The following is a 12,890-nucleotide window of genomic DNA, read 5'->3' as shown; positions in this document are numbered from 1 at the left end:
GCACCAAGACAAATTCCTTGTGTGTCTAATCACACTTGGCCAATAAAAGAATTCTATTCTATTCTAAGTTGAGGATTATTTGTAATAAAGCCATGGTCTATTGCAGGGCTGTCACACTTGCGGCCCATGGACCAGAGGTATCTCGCACTGGCCACACCCATGTCTGGTTTAGCGAAGGGGGGGAAAGTCCCATTAGGTTATGTGACAATGCTGTGAGTTTCACACCCCTGGCCTATTATTACAATAATACTACTCTAGTATTTCCATACTAGAAATTGCAGTGCTAACACATCTTAGAAACACACTACACTGGGAAATTATGGTTTAATAAACAAGCATCTGGAGCTCAGGCAAATTTACATATAAGTAGGTTGTGTTTTAATTTATTGAGGTACATTCTCAAATAAGCACACCAGAGGATCCCAATTCACGAAACTGGATACCAGAACAGAACTGCCACACTAAGGCAAGATGTGTCTACTTTAATGAGAGGATATTAGAAGATGTGATTAAATTACAGAAGGGGAGAAATGTTACAGCAAAAATTTCAAGCAGAAATTGCAACAATTCTGATTGGGTTTTCCCTATGGGAACTTGGGTATGAAAGGGAAGCCGAAAAAGCAGCACTGGATATTTAATTTAAAAAGGTTTCCAGACATTTCACATATAGGGAACTTCTAGTTTTTAAACTGTAGCATTGCCACCGAGAGCAAAGAAAGAAACCAAATCTGTACAATTCAAACGCTTTCCATCATCGCCCTTGTAATATCAGCCATGTTCTCAGCAGAGTTCAGGAACAGGAATGTGTCTCGTTGGTGACCCAGTCCTAACCATTCCAGGCAACTGGGACACAGAGGTCTGCTGTAGCCCCAAGCAACTTGTCCTCCGAGGCCTGAGAACCAAACCAGCTATTTCTCCTTCCCCCCCAGGGCTATTATTTTGTATCTGGGGATGACAGGAACATGATTAACAGCCAAAGGCCGGTTCACATAAATGCACTAAAGGACAAAAGGGCTTTGTGACTGGCAAGAGGGAATCTTAAAAGGAAACCAAGTAGCCCGACTCATTCTTCTCGGGATGGCTATGTACGGAGACACCCGAAACTTTAGCCTTTAAAAACTTCTCCTGTTACTGCCAGCTCACCTTGCAAGCAAACACCTTCCTGAGATGCAGAGAATCAGCCGCCAATTGGAAATGCAACTGCTGTTTCAAGTCAGAGATAATGGTTGGGGGAATGGAGGAGCTTGCTTGTAATTCAGGACTTGCTTGTCTGCAGCCCTGATTTCCTCTCTGACAACATTACTATGTACTTTATCTAGGGCAATGAAAGCCATGCAGGCCCGCAAGGTACAGGTAGCTTCAGGAGTGTGCCTCTCCCAAACAAGGAGGAAGTTACATTTCTTTCTGACAGTGTGTTGATTTTTTTTTTATCCCAACTTTTATTATTTTATAAATAACTCAAGGCAGTAAACAGATTTAATACACCTTCCTCTTTCTGTTTTTTCCCCCCACAACAACGATCGTGTGAGGTGGGTTGGGCGGGCTGAGAGAGAAGGACTGGCCCAAAGTTACCTAGCCAGGTTTAATACCTAAGGTGGGACTAGAATTCACCATCTCCTGGTGATTGGCCCAAAGTCATCCAGCCAGCTTTAATACCTAAGGCGGCCTAGAACTCATAGTTTTGTGATGATTGGTACAAAGTCACCCACCTAGCTTTAATGCCTAAGGTGAAATTAGTACTCACCATTTGATAGGGATTGGCCCAAAGTCATTCAGCCAGCTTTCATGACTATGGTGCAATTAGAACTCACCATCTCCTGGTGATTGGGCCAAACTCACCCAGTTGGCTTTTTAAGCCTAAGGCAGGACTGAAACTCAATGTTTAGTATTTTTGGTCATTTGAGAAAACTGCATCCTATGTTCTCACTGAGTGCAAATGCTGCAGTTATTTAAAGGCAGTGTTTGTTGCTACTATTTTTTGCATGCTGCCCTCCTCCAGGGAACCTGAACTAGCAGATAATGTAAATGTAAGTCATAAACATGAACTTGAAACCTCTGTGACAGCATCAAACCACTGATCTAAGAAAAATGAGCTATAATGAAGATTTGCCCAGCATCGTAGACAGAATGTTAGTCACATTCCCTCTTCTCTATGCATGTGGCATTGATTTGTTGTTGTTGTTTGTTACTTCTGCAGCATGGTCTGATTGTTGCTTGGCTGTTATGGAGGCATGGTCTTTGGTTTTAAGTACCATCTGTGTGATGTCAATTAGTGTTGTCTGTTCGGATACTTCTGAGTTAGGGTCTGGTTTTGGATTGTTTGATTGGCTGTGTGACAGCTGCTCAGGAATTCTGGGAGTTGAAGTTCACAGGTCGTAAAGGAGCCATAGTTGCCCACCCCTGACCTAGACAGCGCACTTAGTTTGTCTGCTGCCTTTTGCCAATTCCATGGTGAGAAGACAGGCTGAAAATGTGTGCAGGTCTCCTTTTACCATCATACATAAATTTAGAATTCCACAAAGATTGCTAAAGGGAAACTGGATGAAATTTAACTTGTCGCAGTAATTCTATCAGCTATGTGAGTGAGAAGCATCTTTGATATTTCCAGGCCGAGATCCATTTTTAGTACATTTTATTATGCAAACTCTAATTCAATAAGCTTCCACTTTCTCTGTCGTGGCCCTAATATCAAGTAATTGACGTTTAGTTAGAGGCTGTTTTCTTACAGCATGTAACTGCTACTGTGCATTTAAAAAAAAAAAACCTTAATAGAATGGAATAGAAGAATATTATATACTTTTTTACAGCACTTCAGTTTCAAATCCATCTGCCTCTTATTTTAAAAGTATTTCTGGAAAGTCTAGCATGGAGATGCTTTCAGCTGGGTTTATGATTTAGATTGTTGGTAAAAAAAGTTATTTCAGCTTGTTGATCATTCTCCTTGGAGTTCTTTCAAAGAATGCTGCTGTTTCCTAGCTTATGTGTCCTCTCTGATGAAATTCTCACAAGACAAATATAACTTGAGTACAAAATCAGGCTCACAATGTTGGAAGGAACTTGAAGAATATTTGGCCCCAAACTTCTGCTTTATGGCCCTCTATACTCTGGGATTCGGTTCTGTAGGCCCTTCACAGCTGCATCACAACCGTATTTGGTCTGGCCTGATTTGGCCTCATCTTTGTCAGTTGCAGGGTTTGCTTTTTAAGGGAGGCAGAATAATAATAATTAAAAAAAACAACTCTGTGAAAATGTTTTTCTTACGAAATGGCAGAAATTCTGGAATGTAAGAACATGATCTCTCTATAGCAGCTGCTTCCTTTCTTAAACTGCTGGGATTGAAAGGAAAAAAAAATTAAAAGCTCATATATTGCTTGTATGTACACTGAGAGCTTATGCACCGGAGACAAATTCCTTGTGTGTCTAGTCACACTTGGGCACACTTGTTTCCTATAGTCTTTCCTTTCTTTCCTATAGTTTCCTATTTATTTTACTGACGTTCTATTTTTCTCTTCTATTTGTCTGGGTGTTTATGTTTATTTAATAAACATCATATTGCTGATGCTGGGTGTTTGTTTTCTTACCATACATCATATTGCTGATATTTATTTTATACATTGGATGTGTGTGTGTGTGTGTGTGAGGTATTTAGGTTTCTTCAGGTATTTTCCCACGTCTTAATATTTGTGCTTTTATCATCGTGACGTTTCAGCAGAATCTCATCTGCCATCCTCAGGCTTGTGTATCGGGTTCTTTTTAATCTTGCGTGTCAGGCTTGGCAGCCGTTTTTTGCCAAGCCTGACACACAAGATTAAAAAGAACCCAATACACAAGCCTGAGGATGGCAGATGAGATTCTGCCGAAACGTCGCTTAAATAAAAGCACAAATATTAAGACGTGGGAAAATACCTGAAGAAACCTAAATACCATACATATAAATACCTGCAAAAACATAAGAAAACATACACATACACACACACACATTTTTAATCTTCCATTTAGGTGTTTATGCTTACTTAACACATCACATTGCCAACATTTTGAGGTGTCACCAGTTTGTTACCTTTTTAAAAAAATTCAGCCCAATCTCTTACACTACATGAGAGCAATCTGACTATCAGCCATGATCTTAAAGAAACAAAGTTTATTCTTGCAACACCCTTGGCCAGGGGTGTCAAACTCAAGGCCCGTGGGCCAGATTCGGCCCACAGGTACTTAGATCTGGCCCACGGGGCCACCCTGGAAAAAGTGAAGGACTGGCCTGCAGTGCCTTGCCAGTGAAAACGGAGCTCGGGAGGGAAGTGTGTGGCCTTCCCGGGATCCATTTTCACTGGAAGAGGGTTGCAGGAGGCCATCACAGCCGGAAACGGATCTTGGCAGCCCATTTTTGCTGACAGAGTGCTCCAGCCACCACAGGCACCCCGACACAAGTGATGTCAAGCTGGCCACACACACACACACCTGCCCCCCCACGCTACAAAGGAAAGACACTGTTGTACCAGTCTGGAAGAGAAATACAACTTGAATAATTAAAACGTCCTTGGTAGAAGAAAAAAAATGTGTTAAAAAGTACCTGAATCACTAAATCTTCCTTTTTGTTTCTTTTTTTAAAAGTAAGCCTAAGTGTTCAGAGCTAAGTGAGAAGGGGGGAGACTACACAACGTCTAGGGTGAAAGATGACTGTGTAGATATTGTGGTTTTGAAAACAAAAGAGAATAAAAGATTGTGTTACCTGAACCACAGGTTATTTGGTCCTATTTAACTGCTTTGGCTCATATTTCATTAAAACACTCCCTGCAAAAATAGTAGGATATCAGGATAAGGGAAAGGAAGCGTGTGTGTGTGTGTGTGTGGAATTATTAATTAAAATGTCTTATGAAATGGGCCCCCAATCTCAAATTCCATTAGAATTATAAAAACTCATTAGTCAGAGAGCAAATCCGAAATGAGTAAAACGAGAACTCATATTTATAAAAGTGGATTTGACTGTTTCAGTCTGTCTCAAATGAATCATCTTGGAATATGGTGCAATATTTAACATCAGCAAAACTGAAGATCCAAATATTTAATTATAAACTACCTAGTTAAGCTCGATATGAAAGTTTTTTATATCCTTATTTGCACACACTCTTTGCATACATTAAAAAGTCATCCTTAATTACTCCTTTCCATGGAAAACTCTAGCTTTACACTTCCCTTTCCAGCGTTTAGTACAAATTCAGACACATTCACTGTGAATCACTACTAAGGATTTATTGCCATAGTAACTAATCTCGCCTATCGTCCACGCAACTTAGGAAAATTGCTAGATGACTTAAAGCGATGTTGCAATGGATTTGTGTTAAGTACGTGTCATGAACAAAATGAAATATTTAGCCTATAAATTTTTTACTGGAATCATTCAGCATATACAAGAAGCTGTCTGATTCTTTGGAGTTGATTCCAGAAAGGTGATTTGCTGTATATGTGGGAGGGAGCCAACAGCACATCAGTGTGCAATTTTTCAAAGAACCGTATATCTATGACACGTCAAAACTTCAGAGGGCAGAAAAGATATGTCTGCTTTGAAGCAGGAGTGTCAAACTCAAGGCCAGTGGGCTGGATCCAGCCCATGGGGTGCTTAGATCTGGCCCATGGGGCTGCTATGGGAACAGTGAAGGACTGGCCCGCGGTGCCTCAGACAGCAAAAACGGAGCTCAGGAGGGCCGTGCGTGGCCTGCCTGGGCTCCATTTTCAGCCACAGTGGCCTCCTGAAGTCCTCTGCCAGCCGAAATGAAGCTCGGGGGTGCCGTGCGCAGCTTCATTTTCGCTGGCAGACCATCATGGCGGAAAACGGAGACCATCACGACTGAAAACAGAGCCTTGACAAATGACATCGAGCCATGCCCCCTGGCCATACCGCCCTCCCGGCCATACCCTAGCCCTCCGAAGGTCAAATACAACCCTCCATGAAATGAGTTTGACAAAAAGCTCTTCATTCTATAGCAGCTATTCTATCTTTATACTACAAGCAAATGATGTCTACCTAATAATAGGGTGACTCATGCCCAGGTACCTGAGTCACCAGATAGTCTTTCAACTACATGAGTATCCCCAAATACAGGTTATTTATATATAGGTCAATCTTATCATTGGTATCTTTCTTGAATTCCATACAATGTAATGATTGGTGACAAATCAGTTAGGAGCAAAATAAGGAAAGATAATACCAACCCCTCTTTGGAAGAGGGGTCTGGAGGCCTCTAGCATCAGGTCCAAATAATTAACATGTCTTACTCTTTAGTCCAAGAGTAGACACAAATAATAAAGGTGTAATATTCATAGCAAAATAAGGAAGGTAGAAAAATAGTATGAACGGCAGTATTTGGTACAGAAATCTATCGTTCCTCACAAATGGGGAGATGCATAACTTTTAGGGCGGATGTCAGCAACCTACGGCTTTGGAGCCGCATGCAGCTCTTTGGGCCCTCTGCTGTGGCTCCCTGTTGGCCCCTACATTCTACCACTGTTGGCCCCACCCCTCGCCTCCCAGTCACTCCTCTCCTGGCCTGAGAAGGTAAAACACCTGGAGCCACAAAACCTGAGTAGGCATGGGACGGGGAGGTCTCTTGTGACTGGGTGGAAGTGATGTTGAGTTGGCCACGCCCACCCAGGTTTTGTGGCTCCCAGTGTTTTCTTTTCTGAGGGAAACGGCTCTTTGAGTGGCTCCAAATGGCTCTTTGAGTGTTTAAGGTTGCAGACCCCCTTTTTAGGGGAAGGGAATGAAGAATACGAGCGGCGGAAAATATTCTCTGTTTCATCCACGTTCGGTTTTAGAAGGTGGGCGCACATCCACTCTTGATATCCTGTTCAGGCAAGTGGAAAGAGAGATCCACATGGCATCATCCAGACATGAGTAAATCTGAATGGGATCAACCTACGTGGGGCAATCGAACTCAGAATACAAAATCAAAGTTATTAAAGGAAAAGTGTACAAAGAGAATAATAACAAGGCCCAACAAGGAGACTTGAGGAATGCCTATTGACAAGAAGAAAGATTAAGGAACAAGGCCATTCAGTGAAACTAGAACATTGTGTGAGATAAATAAGGTTCAAACCATTTAAATGCTGTACTTGTAACACTAAGGCAACTCAAATATGCTTGTAACATTTGGGAGACCAAGATGGCAAAAGCCGCAGATAGAGTTAACCACAATAACACTGACGATAGGAACTTTGTCTTGGCCGCCATAAGTCACTAACAACGCAAACCTGATGGACGCTATAGCAGGGGTGCCAAAATGGTGGCCCATGGGCCGGATGCATCACACACAGGACACACCCACCCCAGCTCCACAAATGGGGAAAATATTGCAAAACATCACATGATGGCAACGTGACATGGCGAGTTTGACACCCATGCTCTATAGGTTATCTGACACGAAAACCCAAATGGAACCGATTTATTAGAATATCTATTGAAAGATGAAATGAGAATTGAAAAGGAATTATTCTTTCAAGGACTTTAAATTAAAAAAGAAAGGAGAGACACATGATACATATTAGGGCAAACAAATTGATCAAATGAAGACTTCATTTTTAATGAAGATCACACATAAACATGTTTTCTGGAGTCAGCCCCCTCCTCAAAATAGAAAGAAAACAGTTTACTGGCCTCAGACCAAAAAAGAAGGAAAAGAAGGGAGGCAGGATAAATGAAGGAAAGAGTGAAAAGGATCAGAATGAAGGACAGTGTTAGAAAGCCCAGTGATCACTTTGGCCAGCCTCTCTTCCATAAATGGGGGGGGGGGGGAAGAATAATTCTGATAAAGGCTAGCTAGAATTAGTAAACTGTTAGAACTGAGCTTTGATACCAAAAAGAAATACAAAATAATTATCAAAATCAGCAGGCTTTAGCAAACAAGAAGAGTTAGTAAAGGTGAAGACAGAAATGATGGAAAAGGAGTGAATGTCTTCGTGGGAGATTTTGCTTATTAAATTTTCCCTACTCCAGTCAATCAAAATATGCAGAGAGGTTGAGATGCGGAAAGATTGGATAGAGATAAATGCAATGAATCAAAAGAAATGAGACACATCTAAAACCTCCACATGGTTGAAAGCCATACTCTTCATTCCCAACGTATCAATATTTAATGCTGCAGATATTCTCCAACTTTGCCTCCAAGCGATCTTATTTAATTTCTCACCAGACCTTCTAAAGCTTATTCCAATATGGCTGGCCATCCTCCTCCTTTACAGTCCGTGGAAACTCCAAGATAAACCTTCCCTATCCTGATGCCCTCCAGATGTGTTGGAAAGCACAGCCTTAGATCATCCTGGGTGGGAACCATGAAAATTGTAGTCCAACACATCTGGAGTCCGTCAAACTGGGGAAAGTTGTTTTAAAGTCATAAAATGTTGTTGCTACTAGATTTTGTGATCCCTTCAATACATGGCTGGGGAAAGGGAGAGAAAAGGGTCCCCCATAAGACCTAACACATCCTTGGTGGTTGGGCTACAGCAACAGTACTGTGAACTTGGCAACGGAAGATTAAATCTGTTTTAACATGCAGATTAAACTCGGTAACTATTGATTTTGAATAACAAAACACAGAGAAGCAAAGCTGTTTCTGAGCTCTATTTGTTGGTGATTGAAAGACACTGCAGTCCAACGCAACTGGAAAACATCACATTGTGAAAGGTTGAACAAGGGTATCCAGGGAAAAGTTGGCTTGAAGTTAGAAAAGCTGCAAACGTAGAAGCTTTCAGCTGTTAAATGTTCCAATTCTGAAGATTTTGGGCCTGGCATATAGTAGGATATTATAGAGCCAAGCAATTATTATTTCTTATTGGATGTAAGAATCTAACTTCCAAGTTTAACCATACGAGGTACTCATCTTCCAAGGAAGAAATGGTGAACTTCAGAACCAACAACTGCAGTGGTATTGAAGAGCTGGTAAACAGACTGGCCCTTCATAATTCCTGTCTGGATAAGGAGATGATTTGAGATTGCACACAAGTGCTCCAGACAGTTACTCCTCGCAAGAAGACTACAAGACAGTGGTAAGAAGTCATTTCTTTATAGATTTCTTTTTTTTTTTAACTATGTTCTTTTATATTTTTCTTTCTATTTTGTCTTATCTGCACTTTCTGTTTTTTTTTTTTTAATTTTCTTTTTATATCACAGAAGAGCTTTTTCTAGAGCACATTTTGTACTACTAGGCCTCATGGGAGGTTTCTTGGAGTTCCATTTGAAGAAAGAGTGAATTTGTGGAGCACCAGCTGTTGAAGATATGACTCTAAACTGTATTCTGAAGAAGGAGCTGCTTATTTAGATTCTTATTTAGATTCTTACTTAAAAGCTAAAAAATAATAATAATGGAGCACCCAGGAAAAACTGTCTTACTCTTTGCAGGGAGCGAAGTAGCTGATCACTACTAACACCACACCTTTATTTGAAAGAGGATGGAATATTTAAATTGGATTGGATGTTAAATGAAGACATGATGACTTACTATGGATGTGTCCTTCTGTTTTATTTGTATCCACTTGTATATTTGTATTAGTTTTATAGTTCTGATATGGCCAAATGATTAAATCAATAAAGATTCTATTCTGTTCTGTTCTGTCCTATCCTATCCTGTATTTTTTCTGCATTCTATTCTATTCTATTCTATTCTATTCTATTCTATTCTATTCTATTCTATTCTATTCTATTCTATTCTATTCTATTCTATTCTATTCTATTCTATCCTATCCTATCCTATCCAAAATGAATCAGCTATACAAATCAACATATGGCTGTTTGTGTGTTTTTATTCTAAAACAGAATGAACTCTCCTTACCTTATTATTTTTAAACAGTATACATTCCACATTAGATTATACATTATTGATACAATTTTTAATTTTCTGTTTTAGTTTTAATTAAAAAATAAAGCTCATTTAAGCCTTTCACCCGGCTGCCTAAAGAGCAGATTTAAAGTTGCATCATAAAATGTTTAAAGCAAACACACAGAAAGAGTTGCCAGAAGCCAAAGATCAAACGTCTGAGCAATGCAATCATTGTGACCAAGCCAAGTGAGAGGAAAGCAAGCCAAAGAAAAAGCAGACAGAATTATGACTGCTTTTCTTCTTCGTGGATCCCATGAGTCGGTTTAGGAAAGGTTTACTCAATTTGCTTCACTTAGTTGCCAAAGTTTAGAAGGTCTTATTTTCTGCTCATCCCCACAAAAAGTCAACAATAGAAAAATCCAGGAACAAAATCTCAAAGAAGGCCATTGGCTCACTGGCTCAGTGATATAGCTAGGTTATGAATACAACAAAGTTCCAAAGTTCTGTAGCATTGCTACAGAAATGCACCCTGCCCGGGTCCCAACTACAATGTGAAAAAGAAGGAATATCAGCCAGTAAGTAAGCGGAGTTGATTCTGCAGAATATAGTCCTAGATCTAAGAAAGTTTTCCAAATGGGTAGCATTATAAATTCCAACCAACGTTTTGCTTTCTACTAGGAAGCTTCTTGAAAGCCAATGACTTGATACATAGCATTTGTGTCATGCGCTCCTGCAACATGTACTAGAATAGAATAACAGAGTTGGAAGGGACCTTGGAGGTCTTCTAGTTCAACCCGCTGCTTAGACAGGAAACCCTATGTGATTTCAGACAAATGGTTATCCAATCTCTTCTTAAAAACTTCCAGTGTTGGAGCATTTACAACTTATAGAGGCAAGTTGTTCCACTGGTTATTTGCTCTGTCAGGAAATTTCTCCTTATTTCTAGGTTGCTTCTCTTATTGATTAGTTTCCACCCATTGCTTCTTGTCTTGCCCTCAGGTGCTTTGGAGAATTGCCTGACCCCCTCTTCTTTGTGGCATCCCGAGATATCGGAACACTGCTATTGTGTCACCCCTAATCCTTCTTTTTATTAGACTAGACATACCCAATTCCAGCAACCGTTCTTTATATGTTTTCGCCTCCAATCCCCTAATCATCTTTGTTGCTCTTCTCTGCACTCTTTTCTAGAGTCTCAACATCTTTTCTACACTGTGGTGACCAAAACTGGACGCAGTATTCCAAGGGTGGCCTTACCTAATTAAAAACTGCATTGTGACTCAACTGCAGCTTCCAAGCCATCTTCGAAAGCATCTCTGTGCAGAAGATAGCCCATCTGTCTATTAGAATGCTGATGTTGAAAGCAGAAGGGCAATAAACAATAATATCCCTCTCAAATCTCCTGATACTCTAATATTTGTCATGCCATTGCTTTTTTTAGGAAACCAGCATGAATAATTACTGTAAATCCACACAACTCTAAAGATATGTGGACTTCAGTTCCCAGAATTTCCCAGTCAGACAGTTGAGGTACATACATCCTAAGATTTCTAAGGTCAAGAAACATTGGCCTAATTATATAGTCACACAAAAGAAAGTGGAGGATTTTCAAACTAGGAAGCGAGGGGATTGCCTCTTGGGGCAAGCATGTAGTGGCTAAACACTTTCTCTGGGGATGGAGAAGAGAGTATATTACATTTTCTTTTCATACCATTGTTTTGCCCTGGGATGGGACACAATAATGAGGCCCTACCTCATTATTCAATACAACATTGCAAGAATGATGACCTGGTGATGCTCAGTTTTCCCTTAAAGCCTGGTATATTCACAGATTAAAATGGAAACATGACAATGGCAATCATTAAGTAGAAGAATTTGGTTCATCCATCTTGATTATTCCTCTCTGCAAGCCCCTAATGCTATATATCTTTCCCAGCTGACTTCAAAGCCACACTAAAATGCATAAAAGGCAATCATTTAAATTTTTTTCGTCTAACTGGATGATTTCTATTCCATCTTAAGCCAGTATATGCAGAGCTCCCTCTTCCCACATTCTGCCATCAAAAGGCAAGTTGGACTGAGAGCCAGTGTTACCCAATGGGAACTAGGACAAAAAGAGGATGAATAACCACTCCCTTCATTCCCACTGGCTTTCCTTTGCATTTCCCCCCATCAATCTTACACAAATTCTCCCCAACGGCATTCAGAGAACAGACTGATAATACACCACTTTATATGAGATACGTATAATGGATTGGAAAGGAAAAAGAGAGGTAAAGGAAGGTATCGGCTCCCCGCAGACTTAATTTGGCAAAATGCATTTTAAAAGCACCTAACTGTATGGACCTGCTTACTCTCCAAAAGATTAAGGGAAGCAGACAGATATTTAAGTTCTATGGGTTCCATGGATCAGAAACAACAAAAATGTTATTAGTGAGATATGAATCCCCAACAGTGTTTTTATTATTTTGGTATTCAGATTTTTAGCTAACTCATATAAATGGAAGTAGGATAGGAAAGGTCTTTGACTGTTGCAAACAAGAGTTTTAATTGTTGGTGGGGTTTTAGCTTTCTCATTATTTGATTGATTCATTTGTGTCCTGCCTTTATTAGTTTTACAAATAAACTCAAGGTGACGAACGTATCCAACATACCTTCTTCCTCTCATTTGCCCCACAACAACAACCCTGTGAGGTGAGTTGGGCTGAGAGAGAGTGATTGGTCCAAAGCAAGCCAGCTGTCTTTCATGGCTAAGGCAGGCCTTGAAGGCATGGTCTCCTGTTTTCTAACCTGGTGCCTTATCCACTAGACCAGAGTTCCCCAACCTTTCTGGATTGGTGGCAGGAGGGGCAATGGAGAGCCTTTATATGTGCATGTGCATGTGCGGATGGGGCCGTGAGCACACACCTGACGCAGATGGGGTGGTGACGGTAGCACCTGCATGGCAACAGTAGCACCCATGACAGTAGAGCCCATGCAACGCTTGGGGTGGCAGTAGCCCCCCCACGGTGCTCATGTCAGTAGTGCCCATGTGGTGATGGTGGCATCTGTGCAGTGCTTGTGGTGATGCTAGCAAGAGGGGGG

At 40.7% G+C, this 12,890-nt stretch overlaps 1 protein-coding gene across 1 annotated transcript in view; it reads right to left on the bottom strand.

The window, feature by feature from the left end:
• The window catches only part of TMEM135 (transmembrane protein 135), a gene marked incomplete at its 5' end in the record, with an annotated part of 152,631 nt that overhangs the window by 38,745 nt on the left and 100,996 nt on the right, over positions 1 to 12,890 (bottom strand). The window lies entirely within an intron of this gene.

The sequence above is a fragment of the Notechis scutatus genome, chromosome 5 (genome assembly GCF_049901735.1).
Source record: "Notechis scutatus isolate UNSWTSFEM ecotype Mainland chromosome 5, rNotScu1.2, whole genome shotgun sequence".
Taxonomy (NCBI): Eukaryota; Metazoa; Chordata; class Lepidosauria; order Squamata; family Elapidae; genus Notechis; species Notechis scutatus.
This window is presented reverse-complemented; position numbering and strand designations above follow the sequence as displayed.